The sequence below is a fragment of the Monopterus albus genome, unplaced genomic scaffold (assembly GCF_001952655.1).
Source record: "Monopterus albus unplaced genomic scaffold, M_albus_1.0 scaffold4.1, whole genome shotgun sequence".
Classification (NCBI taxonomy): Eukaryota; Metazoa; Chordata; class Actinopteri; order Synbranchiformes; family Synbranchidae; genus Monopterus; species Monopterus albus.
This window is the reverse complement of record NW_018127884.1, coordinates 1,785,077-1,796,246: the sequence shown is the minus strand read 5'-3', so window position 1 is coordinate 1,796,246 and position 11,170 is coordinate 1,785,077. Positions and strand designations below refer to the sequence as shown.

At 39.8% G+C, this 11,170-nt stretch overlaps 1 long non-coding RNA gene across 2 annotated transcripts; it reads right to left on the bottom strand.

Moving 5' to 3' along the window:
- Positions 1-4,014: 4,014 nt before the first annotated feature.
- On the bottom strand, positions 4,015-8,522 carry LOC109965746 (uncharacterized). Of its 2 annotated transcripts, none has more exons than XR_002275686.1 (3): positions 8,418-8,522; positions 5,409-5,565; positions 4,015-4,605 (listed from the first exon to the last, which is right to left on the bottom strand). It is a non-coding gene; the product is annotated as an uncharacterized LOC109965746 (long non-coding RNA). The 2 variants fall into 2 exon arrangements; XR_002275687.1 differs by lacking the exon at positions 8,418-8,522 and adding an exon at positions 7,049-7,333.
- Positions 8,523-11,170: the final 2,648 nt, after the last annotated feature.

Here is an 11,170-nt window from a genome sequence, read left to right as displayed (position 1 = left end):
CACACATATATGTAAAGTTAATTCACTGCTAAGTGCCTATGACAGAGTGTGCAGAAAATACAAAACACGGATGTGCTAATAAAATTAAGGCAATTTACATATATTTACAAATATATTTTGTGACACATTATTGCTTAAAGTAGAATGAAGTTGTCATGCGCTGTTAAATTTTGGGTAAATATGCCATTTTGGAAGCTTATGCTCATTATCCATCAGAGATATACACTACATACATCCAAGTTGTTTAAAAAAATACTATCCCATACAGCTACATACAGTAGCAGAGTGCTTCAACTACACCCAAATACCCACTTTAGTGTTTAGTTTGAGCACAAACAGGACAGAAATTTATTCTTCTGCAGTGTTTGTGCAATCTGTTGACAGCTATCGTCAGCTCCCGAACTGAGAGCTGAGATCAGGGCACAAAGTCTTTTTTTTTTAGTTTGTCACTCTCTTAGACAGGCTCTCTAGTTACACTACAAGTTAGCTAGTCAGCTAAGGTTATCCATTTTGAATTACCACAGTCAGTAAAATGAGATCTAAACAATTTAAGCAGCTTTTTAGCCAAACAAAACAAGAATTTATACAGAAAAATATAATGTGTGTCCCTTCCCAGCATTCAACATGGCATGATGTACCTTCACATTCTCTTTATCTCTTGGTCTATTTTCAAGGTGGCAGTAGCCAGAGGAACCTGTCTCTGGTGACACAGGGAACACACAGGGAACACACAGTAACGCAGCCAAAGATGTTGAAGATGATCACCAACAATGGGAACCATGCTTTACATTGTCCCTCTTCAAGAACAAATTGACACGACATCCCTTCTTCATTAAGCTGTGGACAGGCGAATTCACCAGAACCATGGTACAATTTCATACATAGATTTGTAAACGTTAAACTATTCTCCATCTTCCAAGATAAGTGCTTAATTTTTTAGGATGCAGTGTGTGGTGTTTTATTGTACTGTTTTTTTGTATGAAGGAAGTCTTTATTCTTCTTGAATAAAAGTAGTGGTGCAGGATAAGGTAGATAAAGGTAGGTGAACCTGTAGCAAGTTAGTAATTCCAGACTTAGTTGGTAGGTGAACCTGTAGCAAGTTAGTAAGTCCAGACTTAGTCCAAACTCCTGAGGACAGGAGGACACGGTGCTCTCAATGTGCGACTGGAGCATGGCGTCCCGCCACCAGACTACTGTGCTTTGAATGAGATGTAGCTGCCTGATAATAGAGATAGCTTGGTTGAGTAAGGAACACTCAGCGGTCTGAAAATATCAGAGCAGATTTCAAAATTGGCATTACTTAGATGGACAAACCTCGTATTCACAATCTGAGTGGTTATGTTCTTGCCTGAAAAGAAAAAAAAAAAATCAAAACGCAATAAAGGCCCAGAATACTGAGCTAGTGGAAGGGTCTAGTGCCGTAAAGCTAAACGCAGCTATCACATGAGGTGTCAGGGGAGCTCACCCAAAGTTTCAAAGGGCAGTGATGGATAATCCGGGAATACAGTGCAACAGGCTATATATACTATACACTGCACATTATCTTTGTTGTTGAATACAGTGCACTTGAAGACCTGCTGAGTACATCATCATGTCCGGAACTTGGAGCCTCATAACCCAGTGAAGAAGATAGCCCAAAGCTCCATGGGCTCACACTACAGATGGATGATGTAGCAGATCTTGACATCCTGACGACAATTCAGATGGTGAGTAATACTAAATTATTCACAATGTTGCTAAATGTTTATATTAAACAAATTCTTATAGTTGTAGATAATTTCTCAAAAAAATGTAACATCTCTTCAGCTTAGTATTCCTAAAAGAAATAGCTTGGGATTTTTCAAGTTGCTGTTAAAACAATATTGTTGTGTCCCTTTGTACACGAGAGTAGGTTTTAGTCATTGTTACTTCTCCTGTTCCGCTGCAAAAAATGAGGGACAAGACCCTTGTTCTCTAAAAAACAAACATGTACAGTACTTCAGAGTTTGTCTGAGACTCAAATGCAGCTTCTGCTGTCCCACTAAGGTAATCTGAGTCTATATCTTTCAAAGTTAGTCTATTTAAGAGTATTTCCCTGGACAGTCCCTGGCTGAGCTGTGGTGGAGGGATACATTATAGTAGCAAATATCCATAATCATTTATCATTGTATGGCCCTGTGAAATGTATACAGACACAAGAAAAGGTAATTCCACTGTTTGTGTTTTATCATCTTAGAAATATTGCTTGTTGATAATGTGACTTTAGTAAAGATCAGATCACATTTCATGACTAATTTATGCAGGAAACCAGGAAATTGCAAACTGTGCCATTACTTTTTCTTGTGACTGTATGTAATGGCATACATTTATTTGTTTCTAGAAAGCTGAGTCAATGTCAGTGTTTCACTGTAGGTGAACTGCTATCACTACAGCCGTTTTTAGAAACATTGTCTTACAGACATGAATCTTTAATTTGGCTGATTGATAAATAACATGTTATGCATTTACTTGCACTAACCCCCTCATCAGCTGTTGTTAGCTCGACTGGTGATGGCACAGGCGTGTTTCTCTCACAGCCACCTCTCCTACTGTGGAAATGGGCTCCACATACATGTAACTATGAGCTTTGCAAATAGCATAGTTATGTCCAGTTTGATGACTATTAGGCACAGCTTGGTCCTTTTAGGATATCTCAGGTGCAATCTGTAGAGTACTTTTCCCATTACATGTTTCTTTCAAGACAGCAGGTGAATGCAGACAAGGTGAAGTGCAGATTAAGGAGGAAAAACATGGAGATGTCACACATGTGCAAATATAATCCAAACATAGGAGCAGGTTTTACTGGTGGCCCAAAATCACAAACTGCAAAAATACTCCAGCTGTTAAATCTGCAAGGTACAAACTCCTTTCCACTGTTAACTCTGAACACAACTTTAGTAAACACCACCAGCAACAAACTTACCCATGACTACGATGCATCCCTCCTCTGCAGCCCAGCATGGAACTACTAACCAGGCAAACAAAAAATGAAAATCTGTCTTAGACTGTAATTTTGAAAGATCCATCCATTATCTAAACTTACAACTGCAGATTAAATTTGTTAAAAAGAGAATTTGCATGGTTTGTTTCATGAAGGTGAGGGTGAAAGATAAATGGGTTTTGTTAAAATTGTTCCATTTTGTTTCTTAGGCTTGAGGGTGATGAATCCACTTGACCAGCAGAGGGATACATTCAACAGTCTTGCCTGTTCTAGGGATTTACCACCAATTGGAGATGGCTATCACTTCAGTAAATGGTGAGATAACATCTTATCTTTTTCTTTTCTTCCCATTTCATCTTGGTAGAAAATGTTGACTTGAAACTTTGTGGTGTCCACTCGGCAACATGAAAGTGTGCTCACTGCCCATGTACAAATACTGTGCACCCTAAAGAAAAGCTAAAAGACAAATCAATACTTTGATTCAAATTGAAGCAAATCTGTGAAAACCAAAACTTGATGGGTTGAAATTATAAGATTTATCATGCTTTAAATTCAGGCTTTTGCCATTCCCTCTTAGGCAACCCTCAACCAGATTGTCCAGCCATGAAATGACAGTGATCATCTCTACACAGTGAGCATCCAGAATTGTAGGAAAGGATTCTTGAGGATGTACATTGAGACAGGCAAGTTTCTGTTTGACTGTTTTATTAATGAAATGAGATAAGGTTTTACAAAAAAAAAAAAAAGATACCTTATTTATTTTTGCAGTCACTCTATCCCACTTCAGCCAGCTGCCAACATTTCAGGTAAGATGGGAAATCCCTATAGGCAGGGTACAAGTTGTCAAGACAGAGTACCTCACTTCTTCCACATGATGTTACATTGCATGTGCCTGGATATCTCCAGTTATAAAGACTTCTTTGGCCTGGAGAAGTCTTCATAACTGGAGATGTCCAGGCACATGCAATGTAACGTCATGTGAAAGATGTGAGGTACTCTACCTCGAACACTTTGACTTTAACTGGCTTTAAAACTAAAGCCAGTTAAACAGGGTTCATTGCCCAGTTGGGCAAACTATTTAAGATAGGTCATCTCAGTCATGTGAGAATGTTGAGTATTTACCTTAGGTTGCTAGTAGTAGCAAGTAGACTTCAGCAGCACACTCTCAGCAGTGCAATATTCATAATTGTTTATCACATATTAAAAATGCCATTAAGAGGATAATCACCTGGCTTTGGTAAATATATAAATATATGCTCTGTTCTGTTAGCGTTTGGTCCATATCACACTTTAATTTGTACCTTAACATCAAGTAAATAAAAACAAAAAAGTGGAGGACATTCCACTGAAGCAAGCAAAGTCATTATAAAAGCAGGTAGAATTGCTCATTGTAAGAGTTCCTTTGGTTGGGGACACTACTAAAGTTGGTTTTGAAATTGCCCTTAAAATGACTGCAAACCTACAGGCAGCCTGAAATGCAGGAACGACTACTATGAAGAATGATTAGATGTTTTAGAGAATTGTATAACCTTTTGCTACAAAATAGGAGATATGATTCAACAACAATGGCACCTGGATGGAAAGTAGTGTGTCTGGGACTCCAGAGCTGTGGATGCCTCCTCAATGACTGTTTCAAGAAACAGAACCTGTAATAAATTCAGAGTTAACTTAATAGGTTACTCAAAATTTTCAGACAAGTTAATTTCTGGATCATACTTTCATGTTCTTAATCAAGACATTTCAATGATTTGCAGATGATTGTAAATAAATTCTGGGGTGCACAAATCTGTCAATTCTGCCGAACATAACTACACATCTGTACTGTAAAAACAATTGGAGAGATACATAGAGCAGTGTTTTATCATGTTACCCAACAAGTTTGTCCACACTTTAAAGATCTTTTTGCCAGCTGTACTAATTACCAACCTATTTTGTGTTTCACTTTCACTTGAGAGCAATGAAGGTCAATCAAAACACTACAGACTGGAATTATTTTTTTTTAATAAAGCAGCACTGGTTTGGTGAATTTTTGGTTTAAGGCACAAAAACAAACCATTATCATGCAGTAAGGGAAACTGTTATACAAACTGCAGTTTTTTCAGATCCTTTGTTAAAATGTGGTGGATACAAATGCAAAGTGGAACCAGTTGTAAATATGCAGACCTTAAACCGCCATATGACAAACTAAGAGGTTTGTCAGTGGAAAAACTGGGTCAGATTGGAACAAAGAATGAAATGCTGTATGCAATTATAGTATTTTAGGTTAGTTATAAACATTTGAGAATTTTCATTACAACTTATCAAATTTGATCAGACATTTTTACAATTTTGAAATGTTTGTCAGGGAAAATGACAAGAAATAACAGTTTGATCTAGATTTGTCAATGGCAGAAGAATAACAGTACTCTCTCTCACTTGAACCACCACACCCTCAGAATGTGTTTCTCACCTATCAACTTGCGATTGGTGTCGATGTATAGGAGCGACAGAGACCCGGAACACTGCTGGTCCTTCTCACAATACACCCAAGACTATCTACATGGTGCATGGAATCCCACGTTCTTGTCGACTACACTGATGCCCTCAGATGTCCATCATTCGGTGGCCTATTGGAAGATGCATTTAAAAGAAAGTTATAGTCCTCTAATGTCCAAGTTAAAACAATTTCTCTGATCACAGAAAGACAGAAGCCTGTGCAAACACATTTCAGAAAAATCATCCTGAATGCAGGGGGAAAAAAATCAATTCTTCTTAGTAACTAAATGCTAATTTTACACATAAGATTTATTGAAGGGCTATTCCATTGTTTATTCAGGCTTCTCAGCATGTGATGCTCATTGAGGTTAAACAAGAGTTTCAATGACAATGATTTTCTTTAATTAACTCATATTTAATTTTTTGCACAGCTGAGCCCGTTACAGCCCATCCTCCATCCTGTAGAATACATTACATCACCACCAATGCTACACCTCTGAAACTAATAAGATCACATTTAAGAGTCAAGTTACTCCAAAAAAAAGGACAGAGGCATGGCAGCAATTTTCTCAAGCTTTTGTTTTCACTTTAAATCCATCTTCAGGAGCTGGCAAGATTGCCAAAGCAACAGCAGCTAATAAATACCACCTGTGTCAGCCGTCATTGACAGAATTTGTTTTAATAAAAACCTGAAGGTCGTCTGTCATTTTTACTGATGAGAATACTGAGGGCTTTCTACACTAACTTCAGGTTAGGCTACTAAAAAGCCCAATAATTGCTATAGTGTTGATAAACGAGGTGAGAAAAAGAGGGACTGATGCAGTGGATCAAGGACAACTGAGACCATGTTCAACACATCTTGCTAACCAGGAACTGACAGCATGTTGGAGAACCATGAATTACAGTCAATAATACACAATTAAGTGTGCCAAAGAATGGGAAAGCATTCATATGGAAGCAAGTTAAATGATGTTTACTCATTATTTGGCCCCAAAGAGGATGTGTCAGGCCATGCTGTCATAAATCTTTAGAGCCCAACAAACAACACCACCATTTTCCAAAACCACCGTTAATCCTGAACCTGCACCTGAATCCTATCCTCACCCAAGCAAAGAGCAGATATGTGTCTTGACACACAATATTTGCATTGTATTTGCTCAGGTTAAGGAATGGCTGGCCCAACTGGCTTGCAGTGGCAATCACCTCTGAGATCCAGGTCCACTCAACTGTCCAACCACTGACAATGTTCTACCAAGATTGTCAAACAAAAGAAGACTACACTACTAACAACCCCAATGACACAATAACTATATTATCACCAACACAAGCTCTGTGTGGGTGTAGGAGTGAAGGCAAGTCTACAGGGTCATCAGGTAGGCACCTTCTCACTAATTGATTTTGTTTTGCCCATGACACTGAGAAGGCTCAACTGTTTTCCAGCATCCCAGGACCATGCCCCTCTTTGCCTGCACCCACACACCCAACTCAATCCTTCATTAACATATACTGTCTTAATAATTTGGGCTGAATGTTACTAGTCACTGGCACGAAAACATTTCACCTGATGTTCTAGTCACCAAATGTTTAAAATAACAAACATTTCAGATAGCTCACCATAAAACTAGACAAACTTCTGCTTCCTTTTGTGCTGCATCAGAGCCAACCCTGTGTTGGCATTCATTCCAACAAACCAGTCAAAAGTCTGTGTCCTCGTGTTAGCCTGCTCATGCTAACACCAGGAAGTAGGAGCCAAACATGCTGCATGTATCAAAGCTGCCTCTTTCAGGTTCCACTTCCTCCCTGTTGGGACTGATGGTGTTGCATTCTGCACTGCTCTGTCCCTGGATTCTTACAGTGCTACCTCCAATCCAGCTTTAGCACATTTGAACTCCTCTGTTAAACTGGTTATAGGGAGCTCCAAACTCCCTTTTCCATGCAGGGCCACACTGCTGAGGTAGCACAGAGCTCCCAGGTAAAGTACATGCTAAACATTCTCTCTAGCTTCTCTACCTTAGAAACCGATGCGTCATACATTGTCAGAAGCCATAACAATCATATTATCATTAAAAATGAAAATTAAATTGATGGCTAATAATATGTAAATTAAGGAATTTTTATGACCTGTCAAAATGAGGGACAATAAAAAAAAAGTCTAGTGCAACCGCTGGTGCCAGCTGATTGCTTGGATAAATCAATTAAGCTGACGATGTCACAGGTATATACATGTGAGACACAACAACACAAACTAGCTGAACTATCTATAACATTATCCAAACAGCTTCGACTCCTTGGAGGCTTTCAAATCACAGTTCAATAGGGGTGGAACAATATATCCAAAATCTATATATTGTGATACAAAAACATCACAAAATGTATCGTTTTGTCTAGCGATACACATTGTGTGGTATGCCCACACTAGCAACTTCATATTTTTTGTAAATAAGATACCCTAACAGAACATAAGTCAATATACTGTATCTGGTTGTTCTTTACATAATCAAACTTGTGCTAGAAAAGGAGGCAGGTAAAATACAATTATTCCATAGCTAGCCATATATTGTCATTGAATTTTTAAACGTATCATGACTGAAATAAATGGTACACATCATATTGTGCATCAAATCGCATCAAGAAAACACTGTCCCATCCCTACCATTCAAAGAGACAGATACAGACACCCACGTACATATTTAAGGTGGAGGGACCTTCGAATTTTTAAATAAGATTCCATCAAATATTTAGCTAGAAATATTAGCATTAATATACATTAAATACAAAAGCAATTTACCTTAACAGTTACTGTGCTTAGCGTCCAGGTAAAACTAGAGGAGCTCTTTCATTTACAAGACTGCACATCTAACAGTGGATATGCTACTAGTTAAGTCGTAGCGATTTTTCCTAGATTAACCAGGTTTAAAGATTGGTCTGACAGTGAACACGCTCCAGCAAAGCAAGAGTGTAGGCTACTAGATGCTTAACTTACCCATGAAGTTTCTTGCTAGCAGAGGAAGGAAACAATCAAGTGTGGGAACATTGTCTCAAAAAAGAGAAACTAAAACCTTCTACTTTGGAGAAACTATTATTTTTGAATAAGAGCCAAAAGGCTATTTATGGGGACTGGCTCTGGGACCTTCCTTAGACACATAAAGTTCCCAGAGTCAATCGGTGGGTATTAAATATTGTGACGATCTACGTCAGCCATTCGGGGGGGTGGGGTGGCAGCAGCAGCAGCAGCATGATGCAAAGGTGCATCGTGGGAGTTCAGTAGTTAGTTCAGAGAGCAGTTATCAGATTATTGTTAGTGTTCTTATGTGTTACCCCGTTGTGTGTTGATGTTACTGACTTATACTGATGTGTTGTTAACGATGTTTTGCTAGCTGGTTGTGTGCTGTGTTTTGAACCGCAAGTCTGAGTTGTATGTGCGAGACTGACCCCGTTGGTAATGGGATTGCTCAGCAGTTCTAAATAAATGACCAAGAAGTCAGTGTTGTATTGTGGTCCGAGTAAAGGACACGCCCAAGTGCTATCCAGAGTCGTGCGGTGTATGGGGCCTGGAGTAGTCACTAATCGAAAACAGCATAGGTGCTAGCGCCCTGCTAGCTAGTTTAGCTGCTCAGTATAGTTAGTTTCTCTCCTCCACGCCGGGGGTCATTACATTTGGTGTCAGAAGTGGGATATGCGGAGTGCCATCACTGCTATGGAGAGAGACATAGGCGAGTTAGAGCGAGCAGTGCTGGAAAGCAGCCTGCTAATGGAGCACCTCGGGGGTCACCCTGGGCGGAAGAAGACGGCACCATGCAGGCCAGATGGTGCCAGCATCCCTCGATTCTCCAGCCAGCTACGGACTCCCCAGCCAATTCGACAAGAGGACCCCGTACACCGCTAGAACGCACCCCTGCTAAGCTGCCACGATATAACTGGTTAACCCTAGTGGAGCCATATTTGGTACAGGTCAACCTGGCGGCCTGCCATGGGGGATGGAGCTCCAGTGAAACAGCTGTTCACCTGACGTTGGCCCTGGAGGGACTGGCTCTCCAAGTCCTCACCGATCTGTCCCCAAATGAACAGGTAGGGGATGATGGATACATTCACCCAGAAATGAATAGGAAGGAATACTGATATGTCAGAAAGTTGACCCAGTGTCAATGTATGTGACACTTCGGCATAACTCCCATTAAGACACCAGGTTCAGACATTTGGTCTCCCCTTGCAATTCATTCACCACTCTGGCTGGGGCGATCTGGTTCAACTGTTGATTTTGGGGGGGCATTCCATTCGGATTACAGGCCCCCTCGAGGGTCCCGAGAGTGTTTATTGGCCACTGAATGGTCAAGACATTTGGAAAGCCCTAAAATGGGGTGTCTGGGAAGCGCAGTGTGCCAAGTGTCACAGACAAGGGTCTTTAAATGCTTAGATAAAATTTAGATTTGCCATAAAATGCCAAAGGGGTGCTTTAAAGATGTGGGACAGTGCCTTAAAACCCTCAAACGGTTTTGAAATAGCCAAAACATAAAACAAAGTAATAACGGCGTTGTAATTGTCACGGACAAAAAGCAGCTGATTTGCCCGTGTAAAAGCGGCTTTAAATGCTTAAGATTAAATCTGCCATAAAACGCTGAAGGGGTGCTTTAACATGTTGGGAAAGTGCATTAAAATGTTTCTAAATGGCAAACACACACTTCAAGAAAGTGTGACATTTGGCAATCTGGAGGCTGTTATGTTGAGGGTTTCGAATTGTCAAAAAATGAATAAATGTCTGTGGTGACGGAGCGATACACATTAACAGGTGGTAAAATAAAGAATAAATAATTTTTGCCAAGAGTGAAACGAGATGTGAACCCGCAGGGTCTGCATGCAAACGCAGCACTTTAACCATTAGGCCGTCCCTGGTACACTGGGTTAAGGCAAATCCGCTGCTTTTGTCCCTGACATGTTAAGGGTTTCGAATTGTCACAGAATGCAAACTGATGTAGAAATTAATAAATAAATAAATCTATATGGTGCCAGAGCTTTAGTGTCCTTAAACAGCTTTAAGAAAGCAAGCCCACGCAGATTCGCACCTCCGTACTTCACTGCTTGCATGGTAGTTCAAACTTGGCCAAAAGGTCACATGAAACAGACGGTGAGAGAGAGGTAGAGGGAGAGAGTGCATCTTGAAGACAGACAGCAAAATATCTCTTTGAAATAACTACATCATTTTTATCAACCAAATATTCACCCAAAAAAAGTACAAGAAAGTTTTAAAGTAGCAGATTATTTATTTTTCAGGTTATTTGTTCATAATAAGAGCTGTGAAAAATTGGTTTGTTGAAAGTGTTATTTTTATGGCAATTGTAATCATTTTGAAGTGTCACAGTTGAGCTGCCAAGTGTGACTATATGACTAGCATTATAAGCTCTGTTTTTCTGTACAAAGCCTCTTCCGGCTCTTTTAAACCAGGAACTCCCAAAAAGACGAAGTAGACCACTTTAGATTTTATTAAAAAAAATCCATACTGGTTTATTCAGAGAATCACAGGTAAAATTAACATCACTCGTTCAGATCTCTCCCGCCACCCAACCTGCACCCAGGCAGCTTGAAAGATGAAAAACCCTGCACCACAAAACCTATACAATTTTAATGATTTTGGGCTAGCCCCATACTATGCGGGGACGTCCAACCGTGACGTCACCTGATATGCCAGCTTGCAGCTGACCATAATGATAGTCAAAACATGAGGAAAAGTCAAGGTGTGTG